Source organism: Lissotriton vulgaris, chromosome 2_1 (genome assembly GCF_964263255.1).
Source record: "Lissotriton vulgaris chromosome 2_1, aLisVul1.2, whole genome shotgun sequence".
In the NCBI taxonomy this organism is placed as follows: domain Eukaryota; kingdom Metazoa; phylum Chordata; class Amphibia; order Caudata; family Salamandridae; genus Lissotriton; species Lissotriton vulgaris.
Window position 1 is genome coordinate 295,886,861 of NC_141687.1, and position 16,797 is coordinate 295,903,657.

A 16,797-nucleotide genomic window follows, 5' to 3' on the forward strand; every position below is an offset into this window, starting at 1 on the left:
AATGGAACACTTATTTACTCACCAGAACCTGAGTAAAGTCAGCTGGTACGGCCTCAGTGCCAGGTGCTGCAACCCAGGAACCACAGGGGTTGTGCTTAACAAGCCTCTGCCAATCCAAAGTGACCAAAGATATCTGCAGAGCTGTGGAAGGCTGAGAGAATGAAGGCAAAGACCAAGGCTGCCTTTCCAAACGTCAACAAGGATGATCCAGAGGCCCCCACATCTCAAGGCCTTAGAGATGGGTCCTACAAATGATTCAAGATGAACCAATGAGGAAGCCAAAGAGAGCTCCATCCTCAATGTCAACCACTCCCAGAAATGGTGATAGCACTGCTGCTTTCTTGTAGCCACTGCCACCATTCAACACCGCTAAAGCAAAATATTGCCAATCGTTGGACGGCTTGGATAGCAACATTTGATGTTTTCATTGATGCACACAAAGAGACTGATAACAAAAAGATTATCAAGTATCTCAAAACGTTTGCTTGTAAAGGTTTTTAAAAAGTCATAAAGAACATGCTGTGAACTGATGAAGAAGTCGCATATCATCAGATTAAAGAACTGTTGAATTTTAAGTTTAATCCATTGCCAAATGTTGAACAACATTCAGGTCCACATATTGCTAATATGATAACGCAATGAATGGGCGCAAAGATCTTCTCTTGCCTTGATGTAATTAAAGGTTATCATGAATTAAAACTTGAAGAAAATTGCAAGTACATCACAACCTTTTCTGCACATGTCGATCTGTTTCGATTCAAAAGACTAAGGGGGATAGGTACAAGAAAATGTTGAATCGCGGTGCAAACGCAGATTTGGCAACGCCGTTCTCCAACATATTCGAAACCCAGGAATGCGCCATATTTACAAAAATACAGCACACCCCTGCATTTCCCCTAGTGCTGGCTCTACAAAAGCTGCCTAGTGCCAGCACAGGCACCCTTGTGCCATGTTGCAAGGGTGCCTGCACTGTAGGGACGATTGTTCCTGCACATATACATTCTTTAAAGGCGATTTGCTGTTTGCATGTGTGCTGCATAATGCAGCACATTTAGAGAATATGAGGACTGCAATATGCCCTCTGCAAAACCCATAGCCTGTTCCTGTGCCGCAGCAATATGGGGTATGGAGCAATGCCACCGGCACAGCAGAAAACGTGACGCACTGGTGGCTTTAGGGGCTTGTAAATATGTCTCTAAGTGTTGGTCTTGGCAAACTGTTTCAAGAAGTCATTCGACATATCATACAGACAAACAAAAATAACATGATAAAACTGACACATGTATCTCGTTTACTTGCTGAAGCAGGTATGACTTTCCTTGCAGACATGTGTGAGTTCTATAAGACAAAGCCAAAATTGTTTGTCCATATCTTTTCTGAAGGGGGTCCTTCTGGAGTACAAGCGCTGTCAAATGCTGATGCCCTCAAGTTGTTTCTATGGTACGTTCATTTCTTGGCATGGCCAGTTACGGTTCCAGATTCATACAAGGCTTTGCCACTGTAAGTGCTCTGTTGAGAGACATGCCGCAAAAGAATGCTTCACAGATTACATGTGTAGTAAGCTGGCTTTCTATAAGATAATAAAAACAGGTATAGTTTGTATAGAGTCCAGTGGATCCCTATAGGCTTTACAGGGGCTCATGTATGCCCTCTTTTGTGGTAGTGTGCCGAGTGTTAGACTTATCAGAGGCCAGTGCTAAGCATGTGTTGCACACATAGTGGCAATAAATACGGAACGCAATCAATGAATAAATCCGAGACCAATTTACAAAAATAGTACTTGGTTATATTTTTTTTGTAGAACCACAGAGTTTCATCTCAAGTAACTATGTTTTGCAATACAAATACTTTTTAATATAAAAAGTGGATACTTAGGGCCTGAATACAATCTTGGAGGTTGGGATACTCTGTCACAAACATCCTGTGGAGCTTGTAATATGGCGGACAGGATATCTGTCACGTTTGTGACAGAGTATCCCATCCTTCAAGATCGTAATCAGGCCCTTAGTGCAATTTTCAGACTTTGCAATGTTAACCTATTGGAGGAAGAAACATTGAGTTTACAGGTAGGTAGCATCGACTTACAAGACCAGTCTTCTGAAGTTAAGCTCTGTATTGGGTATGGTTAATTTCAGCACCAATAGTGCACGACGAGCTGCACAGGGGCAGCGGGTGCATGTTCGAGTTCGGGCACCCAAAACAAATCAATGAGGACTGGGGCTGCTTACAGTTAAGCACTGATCAGGGTCATAGTTGCCAAGGCTTCAGATTGCTATGTGTGACATTTTCATAATTTCAGTTTAATTATGAGTGACATTTCAACAACCATGAGTGACACTTTCTTGCGAGCAAAATCAAGCTGTAAAGACGAGGGAAACATATAAGTATCTGAAATTGCACCTATTGGAGCAACGAGAAACTCTAAGAAGAGTCACATCATTGGTCACAGGATGTATTAAATAAAAGTAATAGGATCATCAATAAACATGATTAGGTAGCTAAGCGGTCCGCCCTCTGCTGCTACCTGCGCAGCCCCGCTCACAGCATGATCACATAAGCAGCAGCCTCTACACAAAGCTACATTACAGGCTCTGCGTTATTCTAATGCCTGATGCGTGATACTTGCAGGGCTGTTAAATGAGGTTGGAACATGCACTCAATATCTTATTGCTATAGTAGTGCCTGCCACTAAAAGAGGGTGATTTCTGTGTTGATGCGTTCCCTGTGAAAGGGTGAAGTTATCAGTAGCTGAATTGGGCTAACCCACTGCCCCTTGCTCACAGCTATCATTTTTTCAGTTTGTATATGTGACATTTCTATGCTTTCAGTATGGTTATGTGTGACATTTGAATACCTCTAATGTGACGTATTTTGGGCAGGCCAAAGCGTTCACGTAAGCATAATGTGATCATTTAAACAAATTATTTCCACTCCTTGCACCATATTAGGGTCTATAAAAGACATAAAACCAGTGGCAATGCGCCTAAAGTTCCTATGCACGGGTACATAACATAAACATTCCTTATGCATGGTGGGGCTTTTGAGCCCGTTATGTAACTTATAATGGGAAACGTCTAAGGTTGTTTTAAATGGTAACAACATTGGCAAAACACAGTTGGCTCTAGTACAAGGCAAGGTTATCCAAAGGCTGTCAAACACGTACAATCTGATGCAGGATGCACAACCATGCCAGTAAACTAAATATTTGATAATTCAACAGTAATGGTTAATTATAACAAGTATTGGCATAGCCAATAGGTCCCGCTTTTGGGACCTTAAGTGTTTTCTTAGAAGTAATTTTGTTGCAGTGAGTGGAAAGGGAGGATAGTGAAAACAAGCATGAGGTTTGATGCAAAGTGCTGTTAGAATTTGGCACGTTTTGAAGTGAATTGTACACTTATTGTTGGTTTTTATTAAATACACGTCACTGTTCTGAGAACACGTTACTGGGGTAGTTTCGATACACCATCAACAAGAACATAAAGTAAAAGTTAATGCAACCACGCTAGGAATGCAGCTGCAGTGATACCGGGTTGCATGGTTTGGGTGCTGCAACTGAAAGTCTTGTCACTTTTGTTGTTGTCGTGAAAGGTACACAGTCGTGAGAATAAAAGGACATGCTAATTAAAACAGGTGCGCTCGACAAGTGCTGAAAGGAGGCAGCAGGGGGAGGGGATAGAGGGGGGGCCTTCGCCGGTTTCCCTTGCGGGAGCGAGCTGGAGCCATACCTTTGTAATTAACACATGGTTTGAAAGCTCGCTCCGCAAAGGAATTGCCAAACGTGCACGCGTTGCCATTCAGAGCAATACAACACGTGCACGTTTTGCCTGTAAAGCTGTGTCGATTACAAAAGGTCTTCTTCCTAGCCAGCGCATGCTCGCTACGTAGGCGAGACCTAAATAGCATGCAGCTTGATATCCAATTCCTGCAGTTTTGTGCAGACGTTAAAGTGTGTGAGCACTCAGAATCCCTCTCCCCCCACCAGCTCTTATCGTGCCAGCTCCAGGCTTCTTGTCCCTATGAACATGTCTAATTTTGCTTCTGTTTTCAGGCTCCACGGCGATAGTTCAGAGCAGACAGAGAGGCACCAAGGGGACTATGTGCATGCTCTAAGGAGAGCTCTGAGCTAAATGGAAAGTTAGTCCCTTGCACCAGGTGGAGGGGGGCTTTTGTCGGCCGGCTGATTCAATCTAAGATTACTTCCGGACGATCTGAACCACGGGTAGATCTGCGCATCACCTTCTTATATGAGGCGCCAAGTGAAATAATTGACCGACACTGTAATTAAACAGCGTTAACATCCTTTCATTGCCTGCACACTTTTAATCATGCACAGATCACGCAATCAATCAATCAATCAGGAGTTTGTTAAAGCGCAACTACTCACCCGTAAGGGTCTCAAGGCGCTAGGGGTGGGGGGTGCAGGTTCCATTCCATCAAGGAGGGGGTCTGTCGAAGAGCCAGGTTTTGAGGTTTCTTGCGAAGATGGGGAGCGATGTTGTCTGTCTGAGGTGGAGCGGAAGGGCGTTCCATGCTTTGTCCGCGAGAAGGAGAAGGAGCGGCCTCCCGATCTGGTCTTTCCGGTGCGGGGGACCTCGGCATAGGAGAGCTCGGCTGATCTTAGGGTCCTTTGAGTTTGCTGGTGACCAGGGCATGAGTGACTGTCTTTCAGTGTTCGAGGGGCATTCATTTGAAGGTCTTACGAAGGAGGCGGAAGATGTGGAAGCAGGAAGATGAGACAGAGTTGATCTGGCGGTCCATGTTGAGCTCGGAGTCCAGGATGATTCCCAGGTTGCGTGCGTGGTTTGTGGGGGTTGTCGGGTTTCCGAGAGCGGTGGGCCACCAGGTGTCGCTGTCGGGGTTTGGGCCCATGATGAGTACTTCTGTTTTGTTAGTGCCTAGTTGTAGGCAGCTGTTTTCCACCCATTTGGCAACGGCTTCCATGCCTTCTCGAAAGTTGCGTCTGGCGGTGTTGGGCTCGTTGGATAGGGAGAGGATGAGCTGGGTGTCATCTGCGTATGACACGATTTTGAGTCCGTAGGTTCTGACGATGGGGGCAAGTGGAGCCATGTAGACGTTGAAGAGCGTCGGGCTGAGGGAGGAGCCCTGGGGGACTCAGCAGGTGGTAGGTGTGGGGTCTGAGAGGAAAGGGGGGAGTCTGACTCGTTGCGTCCTGCCGGAGAGGAAGGAGCAGATCCAGTCGAGGGCCTTGTCCTGGATTCCTGCGTCGTAGAGTCTGCGTATTAGGGTGCGGTGGGAGACTTTTTTCCGGAACAAACTTTAGCCGGAGCTGAAAGTGCACATCAAATATGGTATTCGGGTGAGCACTGTTACCTATTCTGTTGGTTGTCCTCGATCATCAGCAGAGACTAGTGCTGCTGCCGTCATACCCTACAAATACTTTACTCGAACAGTCACACATCCTCCCATGGCCACTATCTACTGCCGGCGACTCTGACACTACCATTCGGTGCCTACAAGGTCACTCGCAAGCTGTGGTGTCACTTGTGTGCTCAGCAGAGATAAAGAAAACAATCACTCGTTCTGCTGCCTGGACCAAGACACTTCTTATTTCTTAAACTCCAAGGCAGCCGATGAAGTCCCACATCATGTGATCCCACAATGCTCCCGGGACCACACTTAGCAAGTTATTTTTCCCGCGCAGTGGCCGATACAATGTATCCAACTAGATGTCTTAGACTACTCCAGCCAGCCGACCCCGGGTCACCATAGCAACTACTGAGTTCCCCCAGGCCCAGCCAGCATGCCAGCTTGATGTTAAATAATTGTCTCGGCAGGCAGAGCACCACAGCAGGGAAATAAAGCACTGCACATTGGCTGCTTTTTTTAAACTAGAGGGCATCTTTGATCCCCACAGTGAGGCAAGAAGTTCTGGATGCGTGACTAATGCCTTTTAGTGCAGTTTTGCAGACACAAACTTTAAGATATATTCGTCTCACGCCTTATTCGTGGTACTTGGCATGGCTGCATGGTCCAAAGCAGCACCAACACTACATCGAAGGCAGGTAGTCCTCCCAAGGTTTTGAAGATTGCTGGGCTGCAGGACGAGTTGTCTTTTGGCACAGATAATTGAGGGTTGCAGACAGGCTGGGTAGAGCTGACGCCAAGTCAGTAGTTCTCTGCACTCTTCTCTGCTGGTATGGCTCGGTAGTGTCCGGATCTTCTTAAGTCATTAGGTACTGAAGTTCAGGGTCTGGGGGTACCACCAGAATACTAGATTTAGGGGCGTCACAAGGGAGGGACCGGTAGTGGCAAATGGGCCACTTATCTGGGGTGTATACACCATGTAGTATGCCCATCTCCCGTGGGAGGGGGACATAGCCCTAATCCTGATTGCATAAGTCCCACCATCTTCAAGATGGTGGGCACTGAAAATTGTACTTCACCTCTCCTCCAGCACCTATGGGGTGAAGTTGGCAGACTCTCTGGAATCATAATTCTCGAACCTTGTAGGATAATGTCTTCCAGAGTTATGAACAGTTCATCCTTAACATTATATTTTTGATATTCACCATCACTGATGAGCGGTCGGGTGTGTTAGTTTCACGAGGGATGTGTAATTATGTCCTTCAGCTTTAACATGTGACTATTATGGCTCGTGGGAGGAATAATCTGGGGTAACTAAAATGGCAGCTAGTGTGTTTGATTTTACAATGAAATTGATACAGGCCTCAGACATCTTGAAGGGAGTATTGTGACTTTGTATGTACCCTAGAAAATAAGTCAGCAGGGTTCTGATTCCTCCATTGGTCACATCCACCCTCTTATCAGTAAATACTGCTGCTGCGCCCTCCAGCAAAGTTACATAACACTGCCTCCAGTAGGCCCACCAAACACATCCTCCTACTTGATGACCCACCTCCAAGCGAAGCCCACTCAGTTAACCACCTCCTAACACAAACCACTGCCGTTGTGCCTTCTACTAACACATCCATTACACTCTATTCTCACCCCTACAAAACCGGAAGTTATGCTTTTCTGCCCACCTTTAAAACAACCCGCGGATGTCACTGCAATCCAGGAGTGAGGGAATCATATCGCCCGACGCCCGAACCAAGTAGATTGTTCTAATGGGCAAGAAGTTTTATTGTCTAATTAGTCCGTTGGGCAAGTAGACATTAAATAACTATAAAAATACGAGATGAGGCACTCTGGAGCTCACAGGCTTTGAGAGGCTGTAAACCCGTGACTGGGCTCTAGCCAGTGAATGGTTGGGGGAGTCTTGAGCCAAAAGTCAGTGTTCTGCGTGAAAAGTGCGGGTTCCATACTGGTGCTGCCCACATGCTTAACACAGCTGCTGAAAATCCAAGGGTGGGCCAAGAGGTACGAAACACTTTTTCCGGTGCCTCTCTGCCACCGAGTGACTTGATCCCCTGTTCAGTGCTATCCGTCCAAGGCAGGCCACTCTACTCGTCTTTGTTGCACTGTGGTGCACTTCCTGGAATCGGGAGCGGCAGGTTGCTGTCTCAGACACACTGTATGCCCCTCCCCCCCACACTGGTGTAACATTAGCCCCCACGGTGCGGGGGAGTGTCTTTGGCAATTGTGCACGGGCAGTATGTCTTTTAATTACTTTTCACTACGCCACCGGATCCCTCGGCAGGTGAGTCAGTTGGTTTATGCAGCGGTCACAGCCTTAAGAAAATGGTGTGAACTGTGATGCTGCATGTTATGGGCTGGGTTCAAGGAGCGTGGCGCAGGGTGAAACGAATGGTTAACATAATTTACAATACGGTTGGAAGGAGCCTCTCCAGCGATGCCGGCCGATCAATGAGGCGCCTGTTGCTGTTTAACAATGGAATCAGTGCAGCGTTGATCATGAGTGAAACACGATGAAAGGAATTTCGTCATAGAGAGATATTGACCTTAACTTTGTCTCTGCTTTTATGGACGAGGTCGCATTCGGGCCAAGGAGAAAACTATCATACTTTAAACACCTGGCAGGATTTCATAAAATTCCACCTTGAAAGATTATGCGTGCGCTGTAAATAGATTTCTTTTTTAATTGCATCTTTTTTCCTGGAGTTCTACTAATAAAGTTACGGTCGAATAAAAGAACGGCCACATAATGCAGCAGACAGAAAGTATCTTTGTGATCCAGGCAATGCTGTGTGTGCAGCATATTGCACACTGTTCACTCTTGGCATTGAAACTTCGCAACCCAAACAAGGCCTCCTTTACCAATACCCTCCCCCACAGTCTTGCCCTTTCCTTATTCCTCTGCCCTTTGTTATGCTGCAGGAAGGCTCGGTCTCCTAAGGGCAGAGAAGGAAAAAAACTCTGTCTCTTTTCCTTCATACCCAGAGAAGGCAAGCAAAGTGTCAACTTCTCCTGATCTCCCTCTGGCAGCGGCCCTCCTCCCCCTCTCTCTTTATTTTTTCCTCTATCTCTTTCTGTCTTTGATTCCCTCCTCGTTAAGTTCTGATTTTAAGAGACAGCTCTTAGGTTCTTTCTCTTGCCTCTCCTTGTCTTTATTTGTTTAATTGTGAAATGGAGCCAAAATAGGAAGAACACTTTGGCTGGAAATGTCCTCATTTGCTGACCGTTTTATAATTCCAAAGAAAAACCTCAGGATGGAGAGAAAAAATGATTAAACACCTAAATAAAGCGATACAGAGTGGTCAGCAGACAGGCCAGATTGTTATTTACACCCACACACATTAGCACCACTTTACAGAGTTTGCCGGTGAAAGCGCTACTTTCTATTTTTCTTCTTTCTTTGAACAACATTGTTTTTCCAGGGTGGGGAAGTGCACCATTCCTAAAGGGACTTAAATACCTGGTTGTTGAGTGGAGTAGAAACGCTTAATATGATCGTTTTCAACTGTTTTAATTATTTTAGCTTATAAAATGTGTACTGCGGCTCTGCGTTCGGGGATGTGCTCTTTTTTAAACCAAACTGCTTACATTTTGAAAGGATATAAGCAATGGACACTGAAACAGGTGCCTTCCTGCCTGGTCCTGTAGCCATGTCCTGACTTTTACAGGCAAAATCACTTACTGATTTCTGAATAATGAGTTTAAAACTGTAACGGTAACCATGTTGTTCCTGAATACATTTCACATGCTTTGCTTATTCTTGCATTCCTTATGAGTGTTTGCTTTTTCCAGGGTGTTATTCGTTTTATTCAGGCAGCATTTTACTGTTGTCTAGAGCATAATTTGAATTTAATCGCAGCACAATTGAGTTTTAGCTTAAGGCAGTACAAGTTTCTCTCAGTGGGGCAGTATGGTGTTCAGTGTGGGAGAGGATGTGGCACTCTGGCCAGAGCTGCTGAATTTGGAACTTGAACACCATTTTCAGCCTTCATGACCAGTCCACCAGACCACACTCCTGACAGAGCTCATTCTGATGCTACACCTTGGAAGGCCTGATAGACCTTAGAAGCCCTGGTGTCTTAGCACCCGCAGGTGGACCCTAACGGCGGCAAGTGTGAGTTAACCTTGAAGGCCAGTCCACCACAGTTCACCTCCAGTCTTGCGAGCAGGCATACAAAGAAGCACACCCTAGACACACCATCGACAATGACTGTCACTGAGGTCACAAGATCCTTGAGGCCAGTCCACCGCACCCATTAATTCCTCCATTGGCCTTTTTCAGCAGTAGTGGGGCAACTCACCAGGGATCAGCAATGAAGGATTTGCATGCACACCAAACTTAGGGGGTGATTATAATGGAGGTGGGACTGCCACGCCACCCCGTCAGTGGCGGTTCCACCGCCATCGGTGACTGCATTACCGCCAGCCATATTACAATGGCGGGTAGTTCCCTGGCGGTCGGAAAGACCACCACCACACACCCAACTGGCGCCTTGAGCCCGCCAGTGCGACGGAGGGACTTGTGGTTCCTACAATGCTGGTGGTGCCTACCAGCCACCACAGTAGGGATTACGATACCCTTTACCCTCCAGCCTATCCATGGCGGTTCACCCCCCCCCCATGGAACAGTTGGTGGAAAGGGACATTGGGGGCCCATAGCCGGCCCCTGTTGCCTCAGCCCCCAGACATGGGGGGGGGGGTATCTTAGATGCCCCCTACATATCACTGCACCATGTGGCAGGCACCTCATTGTGCCTGCCATGTAGTGCAGTGATATATGTAACATGTCCTTTTTTACATTGCGGCGGATGATTAAGCCAGCAGCACCTGCTGCAATGTAAAAGATAGGCACTGCGAATGCCATAGTGGCGGTCACATTGTAATGCCTATCGTGTGGCCACCACCTTTAAGGCCAGTAGTTCCATTCCCCAATTCGATGGCGGACTGACTGAAGTCCACCTGCCATCGTAATCAGCCCCTAAGTTTGCAAACTTCATGGTCTCTGCTTCATGCACAAACACTTTTAACATGTGCAGCCTGCTTTCGGGCAACTGGAGTTATGCAGCAATGGAGGCCAAAATGATGTTGCAGTGTTGATTAAATTATGCAACAATAAAAAGGCTGCAGCGTAATGCAGTGCATTTTCGTGATACTTTATTATTTTGACATATTTTTACATACTAACAGCCTCTGCAAAGCTTTTGCCTCATTAGTACCTGTGTAACATACAAATGCAGCAGTGGGAAAGGTGACCAGTCAACCTTTGCAAAGGGCCCTACACTTCACAGCAACATAAGTCACAATTCTCTTAGTAATTTTTGATCCGTTTGAGCAACAAAATTGCTTTGGGTCAAATTGTTAGATTATGCAGCAGATTATCTATTATGTAGCAAATATGATACAGTCATAGTTAAGTGGAAACATTTTTCCACTTAACTTATTTTTTTGCCCCAGCATTGTAGTTGATCAATTTGCAAGTTCCCAAAACCAAAAGTCGAGTTTGAGCACAATTTGCATTTTAAAAGAAGTCATACAACACAGGGCCACTTTTTTTTTTTTGAAAAACTTTATTGACAAATAGACGCAGAAGTTATTTTCAACATTTTCACTGCTTGCATCCGGTACATATTGTTTCAGTATGGCTGTATAGATGGTTAATTTACAGGATAGATCGGCGTGCAAGGTTAATGTTCACAACGTACAAAGAGGAAAGAGTTACATAGAATTCCTTATAGAAGCATATAGTTCAACATTCCATACTCTGATCCAGTTCGCATTTTGCCCACCTATTAAAAATTGCAGTTAGTTCTCAGTGACTTCTACGTATGGAAAGAAAATGATTTCTACAAAAGAACTTAACTAATGTCATCACCACTGCATACAGTTGTGCTCTTTCATATAATGGTGTCTTCCACTGCAAAGAGCTTATACATTGGTTCAGAGTTTACAGTTGCTGCTCCCTCCACCCTCACACAAATCAGAGAGCCTCACATCATTCCGCCCCTCTAATCATCCTCCTCCTCTGACTCCAGCTCTTCATCCTCCGGCAACGGGTCACATGGTTCCCCCCTATATTTATTCCAAGGTGTCCATACTTTATTCCATTTACGCGGACAGGCCCGCAACATATATACTGCCCGTTCCTTCACCATGAGGAGGTCCATATTTCTAACCCAGCCCGACACTGTCGGCAAGTCCGGAGCACCCCATTTTTGTGCTATGTCCCTTTCACAGGGCCACTTTTTAACTGACCTCGGCTTCAGCAGTGCAAACATGCAAACGCAGAAAGGGCTGCTGGCCTCAAAACTGCCATGCCCTATTATATTCTAGGGACTTAAAGGTAGTTCTAATCCCCCTGCTCTAATATGTACTATACTAGGGCCTTATAGGAGAGGTCATGCCAATCATAGGGGTACCCTAACCCATAGTGCACCCTAGTGTATGTACGTGTTTTCACAGTATCTTGAGGTGTCTCTTTCAGAATAGCACTGGCCCTGTGCCTGTTCAGGCAGAGGCCAGGGTCAGTCAGAGTCAGGTACCACCAGTACCAGTCAGCAAAACGTTGGGGAGTGCCAAGGGCACAGGATAGCTTTGCAACACTAAAGAAGCACAAACTCAGAATTTAAAACATAACACCATGGTTGGGGGGTTCTCTTCAATAATCAGAATTGATTTCTATCCTAATGAACCAATTTTCCAACATTAATATAAGGAAAAACTGGGGAAAAATCATAACATTCTAATCTATACCTTGAAGTTTTCATGCAGTTCTTTGATGATGGTTAATAGCTCACTGTTCAATGTTAGGATTTTAACTTATAAAATGCAAAAGTAGTAACTCACTGACCTATTTACATGATATGCATTTTGTGATCTGCGTGGTACACGTTCTTTGCAGCAGGCATATTACCCCACTGTGGCTACCTTACCATGAGTCAAAGCTTCCACTAGACAAACCTCCGATCTCTCTCAATAAAGGTTATTAATCACCAAAGTTATCTTCACATTTTTATTGTTGCCTGAAAATTGCTGGAGACCAGGAATGCAGAAGCAGGTATTTTTCAAACCATAATGCGCTTGCAAACACGACGTCCCCACCCTAAGTCTGCGACCTTTGTTTGCTTGGTGCATGAAGATGCAAGATTCATATACATGTTTTTTTAACATTTGTTCTGATTACTATATGAAATAACAAACAAGCATGCAAACTGTGACAACATGCCTGCTTTTTCTCAATATTTCACTTCGAAAGTATGCGATTGTATTTGTTTAACGGGCGGTGATTTGTATACGGTCACTGGGAAGTCCACAAGGTTGTCCCTGTCCCCCCCCAGAATTTTAGTGTCTCCTACGCCCCTGTCCAATCCCCCCACCTCTTTGCTCCACGTCTTCTCGCTTCATCAGTGCCCACACTTTACTTCCCAATCTTGCCTAATGTCTGTGTCAATTTTATAGGATTTAATCATGTCAGAAACGAGTTATTGTCCACGTTTTGGGCTCGTCACTGTTATTGTGTACCTTTTATTTGGTTGCATTTTTAGTCTCCTATACCTATTCTAAACAGCCCCCACTGTGCACAGCGCTCTGGCGGTTTGTGCTAAGTAATCAGAGCCACTGTAATAAAGCGGCAAGAAAGGTCTCATTATGCGGCAAAAACAAGTCCATACCAGATCCATGGAAAAATGACTCTTCCACCTGTGTGAATTTTTGTCTTAAGTCGAAATAACGGTTTGTTTTTCTATCTCTACATAATTTGCCACTGGATGTTTTTCCTGTGTGCCTGTCTTTGAGCCTTCTTTATGCATGTTCCCATTTTGAAATATCTAAGCATCACCCCTTAGTGACCATTGGAATGCTCAGCTTCTGAAAGAAGTAAACTGATTGAACATGTTGCTGCAACGTTAAAACTGTATATTTCACACGGCTTCCTACAACTCCCATGTCAACATCCAGCAACTGAGTTGCACGATTTTCTTGAAGATAACAGACACACCTGGGTGGACAGTGGGGAGCTGGGGACATTGGAAGGAGAGCGGCAAGTGGCAGAGAACTCGGATTTTAAAGAAAAGAGTGACTACTTTGTAAATATCAGTGAGAGAAACTTGCACATCTATTGCTGAGCTGCACCTCTGTTAGGGAAACGTACTCTGCTGGTGCCATTACTATACCAGTAATTTGCACAAAAGAACCCTGTACTGCTACTGCCAGTGCTGCACATACTTTTTGTGTGAGAGAAGAATGTGAAGATCTAGCAGTGAATGCACAATAATATAATTGCACCACACCTGCCCAGCAGTGTAAAAGGAGTGGTTGAGGTAATTGCCCATTATTTCCTCTTGTGTATTGTTTAGTTGTGGATACTGCCTCAGTGGATCACACCACCTCTGCTATGTAATGTTTGCTCCATGAACAGTTCATAAGCTCTGCCAAGAAGCGCAGTTCTTACCATCCACACGTTGATCAGAGCACCACATGTGAGTATTTTTTAAACTAGAAATCTAAGAGTTGGCACTAGTATGGAGAATACCCTTCTGTCCTACAGGTTCATATTTTAACACACACAGTCTGTGCCAAAGACTCATTAAGAAATGTAGTCAATTACCAGTCTGCACTCTGCCTTTAGGTACTATTTTTCTACATTTCAAAATCTGACACATGCCAGTATGATAATTGGGTGCAGTGCACAATGATGCATCTACATGCATGCCGTACAACCAGCCCGTACAACAGTTGCATTTAAGGGTGCATGACTGTGCACTGCATAATTGGACTTGCATTGGAAATATATATTGGACAGTATGTTGCACTGATTTCAGTGCAGGTTCTCTCCATGCAAACCTACATTAGTGAGTTATGGAGTAGGTAGGGTAAGCAAATATCTTCCCAGGACAAGTAGATTTCTGTGACATTTTGTCCCTTGGCCAAGTAGATTTTTGAAAAATTTCCACACCCCTGCAATCCCATGACCGCTGCCCACTGCTTCTCTGACCACCACCTATAGAAAGACTGATGGCTGGCCCCCATCTAAACACTGCCTACCAGTACAGTCAGAGCCTTTCAGCTTCTGCCCTCCCCAGTGCCACTGTGGTAGTTTAAAATAATGTTAAACAATCTCTTCAATTGACCACCCCAAAGCAGTTCTTCCTGCTAGCCTCTACGGCAACAAAGCTGTTCCTGCTACATTTCACATAATAATATTAAATGTACAAAGAGTCCGATTTTTGTTTCCTCATGCCAACATTCTTTTACACTATGTACCCCACTAAACAATACCTCCTGTCAAAGGCAAACCCGATCCCATATGTAGCACCAGTCAGCAACTACACCAAGGACAAACACCAGAGAGAATGCGCGATTCATGTAATTAATCCTATAGTTATAACGTAGCATTTCCCCACCCTCTGTCAGCCCAGCGAAGTCTGCAACTGCACAGTAGCCATCAATACCGGCAACGTCTAAAGCGCATTTCCACTTCCTTTCATTGATACATATACCTATCCCTTCTGGGCAGCATCTACCCCAGACCACAGCATTCTTTGTCTGTGTCTAACCGAAGGCTGTCGGTGAACGCTTTTCTTCTCCCTTCCTTACTAATAACTAATGGAGGATAACGAGAAAAAAATATAGTATTTTTTATGCGAATAGCGTATCACGCACTGGCTGCCCGCAGTCCTCACCAGATCCATACGTATCAATATTCTGCTATCGCATCATCCTGTCAACCCTATTATTATCTGGAGATGTTTTTATTTCTTCGGTGAACTGGGAAAACCAATACCTTGCACGAAAATAAGCCCCTTTCAAACATTTGCTGCTTATACAGGCTGGCAAAGCACTTATTTGTTTTACTAACTGTCCTTGTAAATCAAACAGGCAACTCATTCTAGGATTGGAATTACTGCTTAGAAATGTGGAAGTTAATACTGAGACGTAGGATGATTTTTTTCCTGTCTGCCAGACACTCGTTCCTCCCTGCACACAATGCAACAATACAATTTACCTTAACAAATTGTTCAGAAATGTACTGGAATGTAAAGAAACAGCTCTTATTATTTATACAAAGAAAAATAGTCAATAATCAACGTTATACCCCATGACATAAAAGCCTTAGCATGCACAGCTTGTCTAAATCCACACCTCCTAATTCTACCACACACGGCACGTTTGAACATTTCATAATTCCATACCACACAATTCAACTATAAATAATTTAAGTCTACAACATTCCATACCACATAATTACAATCCTAAAAATTAAAAGACACATATTTCTACTTCACTCCATACCACATAATTCCAAGTCACATAATAATATTCCACACAGCTTAATACCACACCAAACCACATAATTACACTCCACACAACACAATTCAACTACTTATAATTCTACTTCAACCTATATAATTACACTGCACACATATTTCAACTCCAAAGCACATAATTACCCTCCACAAAATACAACTCTGCAACATGCTGTGTAATTCCATTCCGCACAATTATACACCACACCATGCCACATAATTCCACACGTCTTACAATTCCACAATTTATCTCCGCGCAATTCAACACACAACATAATTACACTCCACATAATACCACTCAGCACCACATAATTAACCTCAATATAATTATGCTCTACTCCACACTGCATAAATACACTCCACATAAATCCAGTCTATGCCACGTAGCAACACTCCACATAACTACACTTCACACCATGCCTCAAAATACCACTCAACATAATTTTCACTCAACACCGCACACTTCCACGTCACACAATTCAACTCTACACATTTCCATTCCATACCACATAATTTAACTACAAACTACGTAATTGAAACTAACAATACAATTACACAACACACCACATACATCCAATCTACACCACAAAATTCCACATAAGGCTACAATATTTAACGGCACACCACATAAGTAAACTCGACTACATACCACTCCTCAACAAAAAAATACCATTCCAGAGAATCCCCCTCCAAGACACATAATCCCAGTCCTAGACACACAATCCCACTCCGCATCATTCCAGTACACTCAATACCACATAATTACACTGCACACCATGCCACATTATTTAACTACACGGATGCAATCCACACAACACAATTCCACAACTAACAATTCCAATCCAAACTATATATGTCCGCTTGACACCACACACATTCCCTCCACTCCAAACACAAAACGCATAGGCAAAATACATTGTCCTTTACAACGTCAATAGCTCTAACTCTCACAAATGCGAGACCAATTGCATTGCAAATGCTTGTTTACCTTCCAATGCGTCCCAGCAGATTCTGTTCCCGGAGCTGCAAACTTTCTCCTGCCCCAGTCAAGATTGTGCTGCCTCGTCCCTTCTCAGAGGAGCAGTGCCCTATAGAGAATGCTCTCTCTCCGAGCCCCCCACCCCCTTCCTTTTTCCGGGCCTGGCTCTGACTGAAG

General features: G+C 44.5%; 1 protein-coding gene across 1 annotated transcript in view; it reads left to right on the forward strand.

Moving 5' to 3' along the window:
- TEX14 (testis expressed 14, intercellular bridge forming factor) overlaps positions 1–16,797 on the forward strand; it is a 1,917,691-nt gene that overhangs the window by 221,174 nt on the left and 1,679,720 nt on the right. The gene's annotated exons all lie outside the window — the stretch shown is intronic.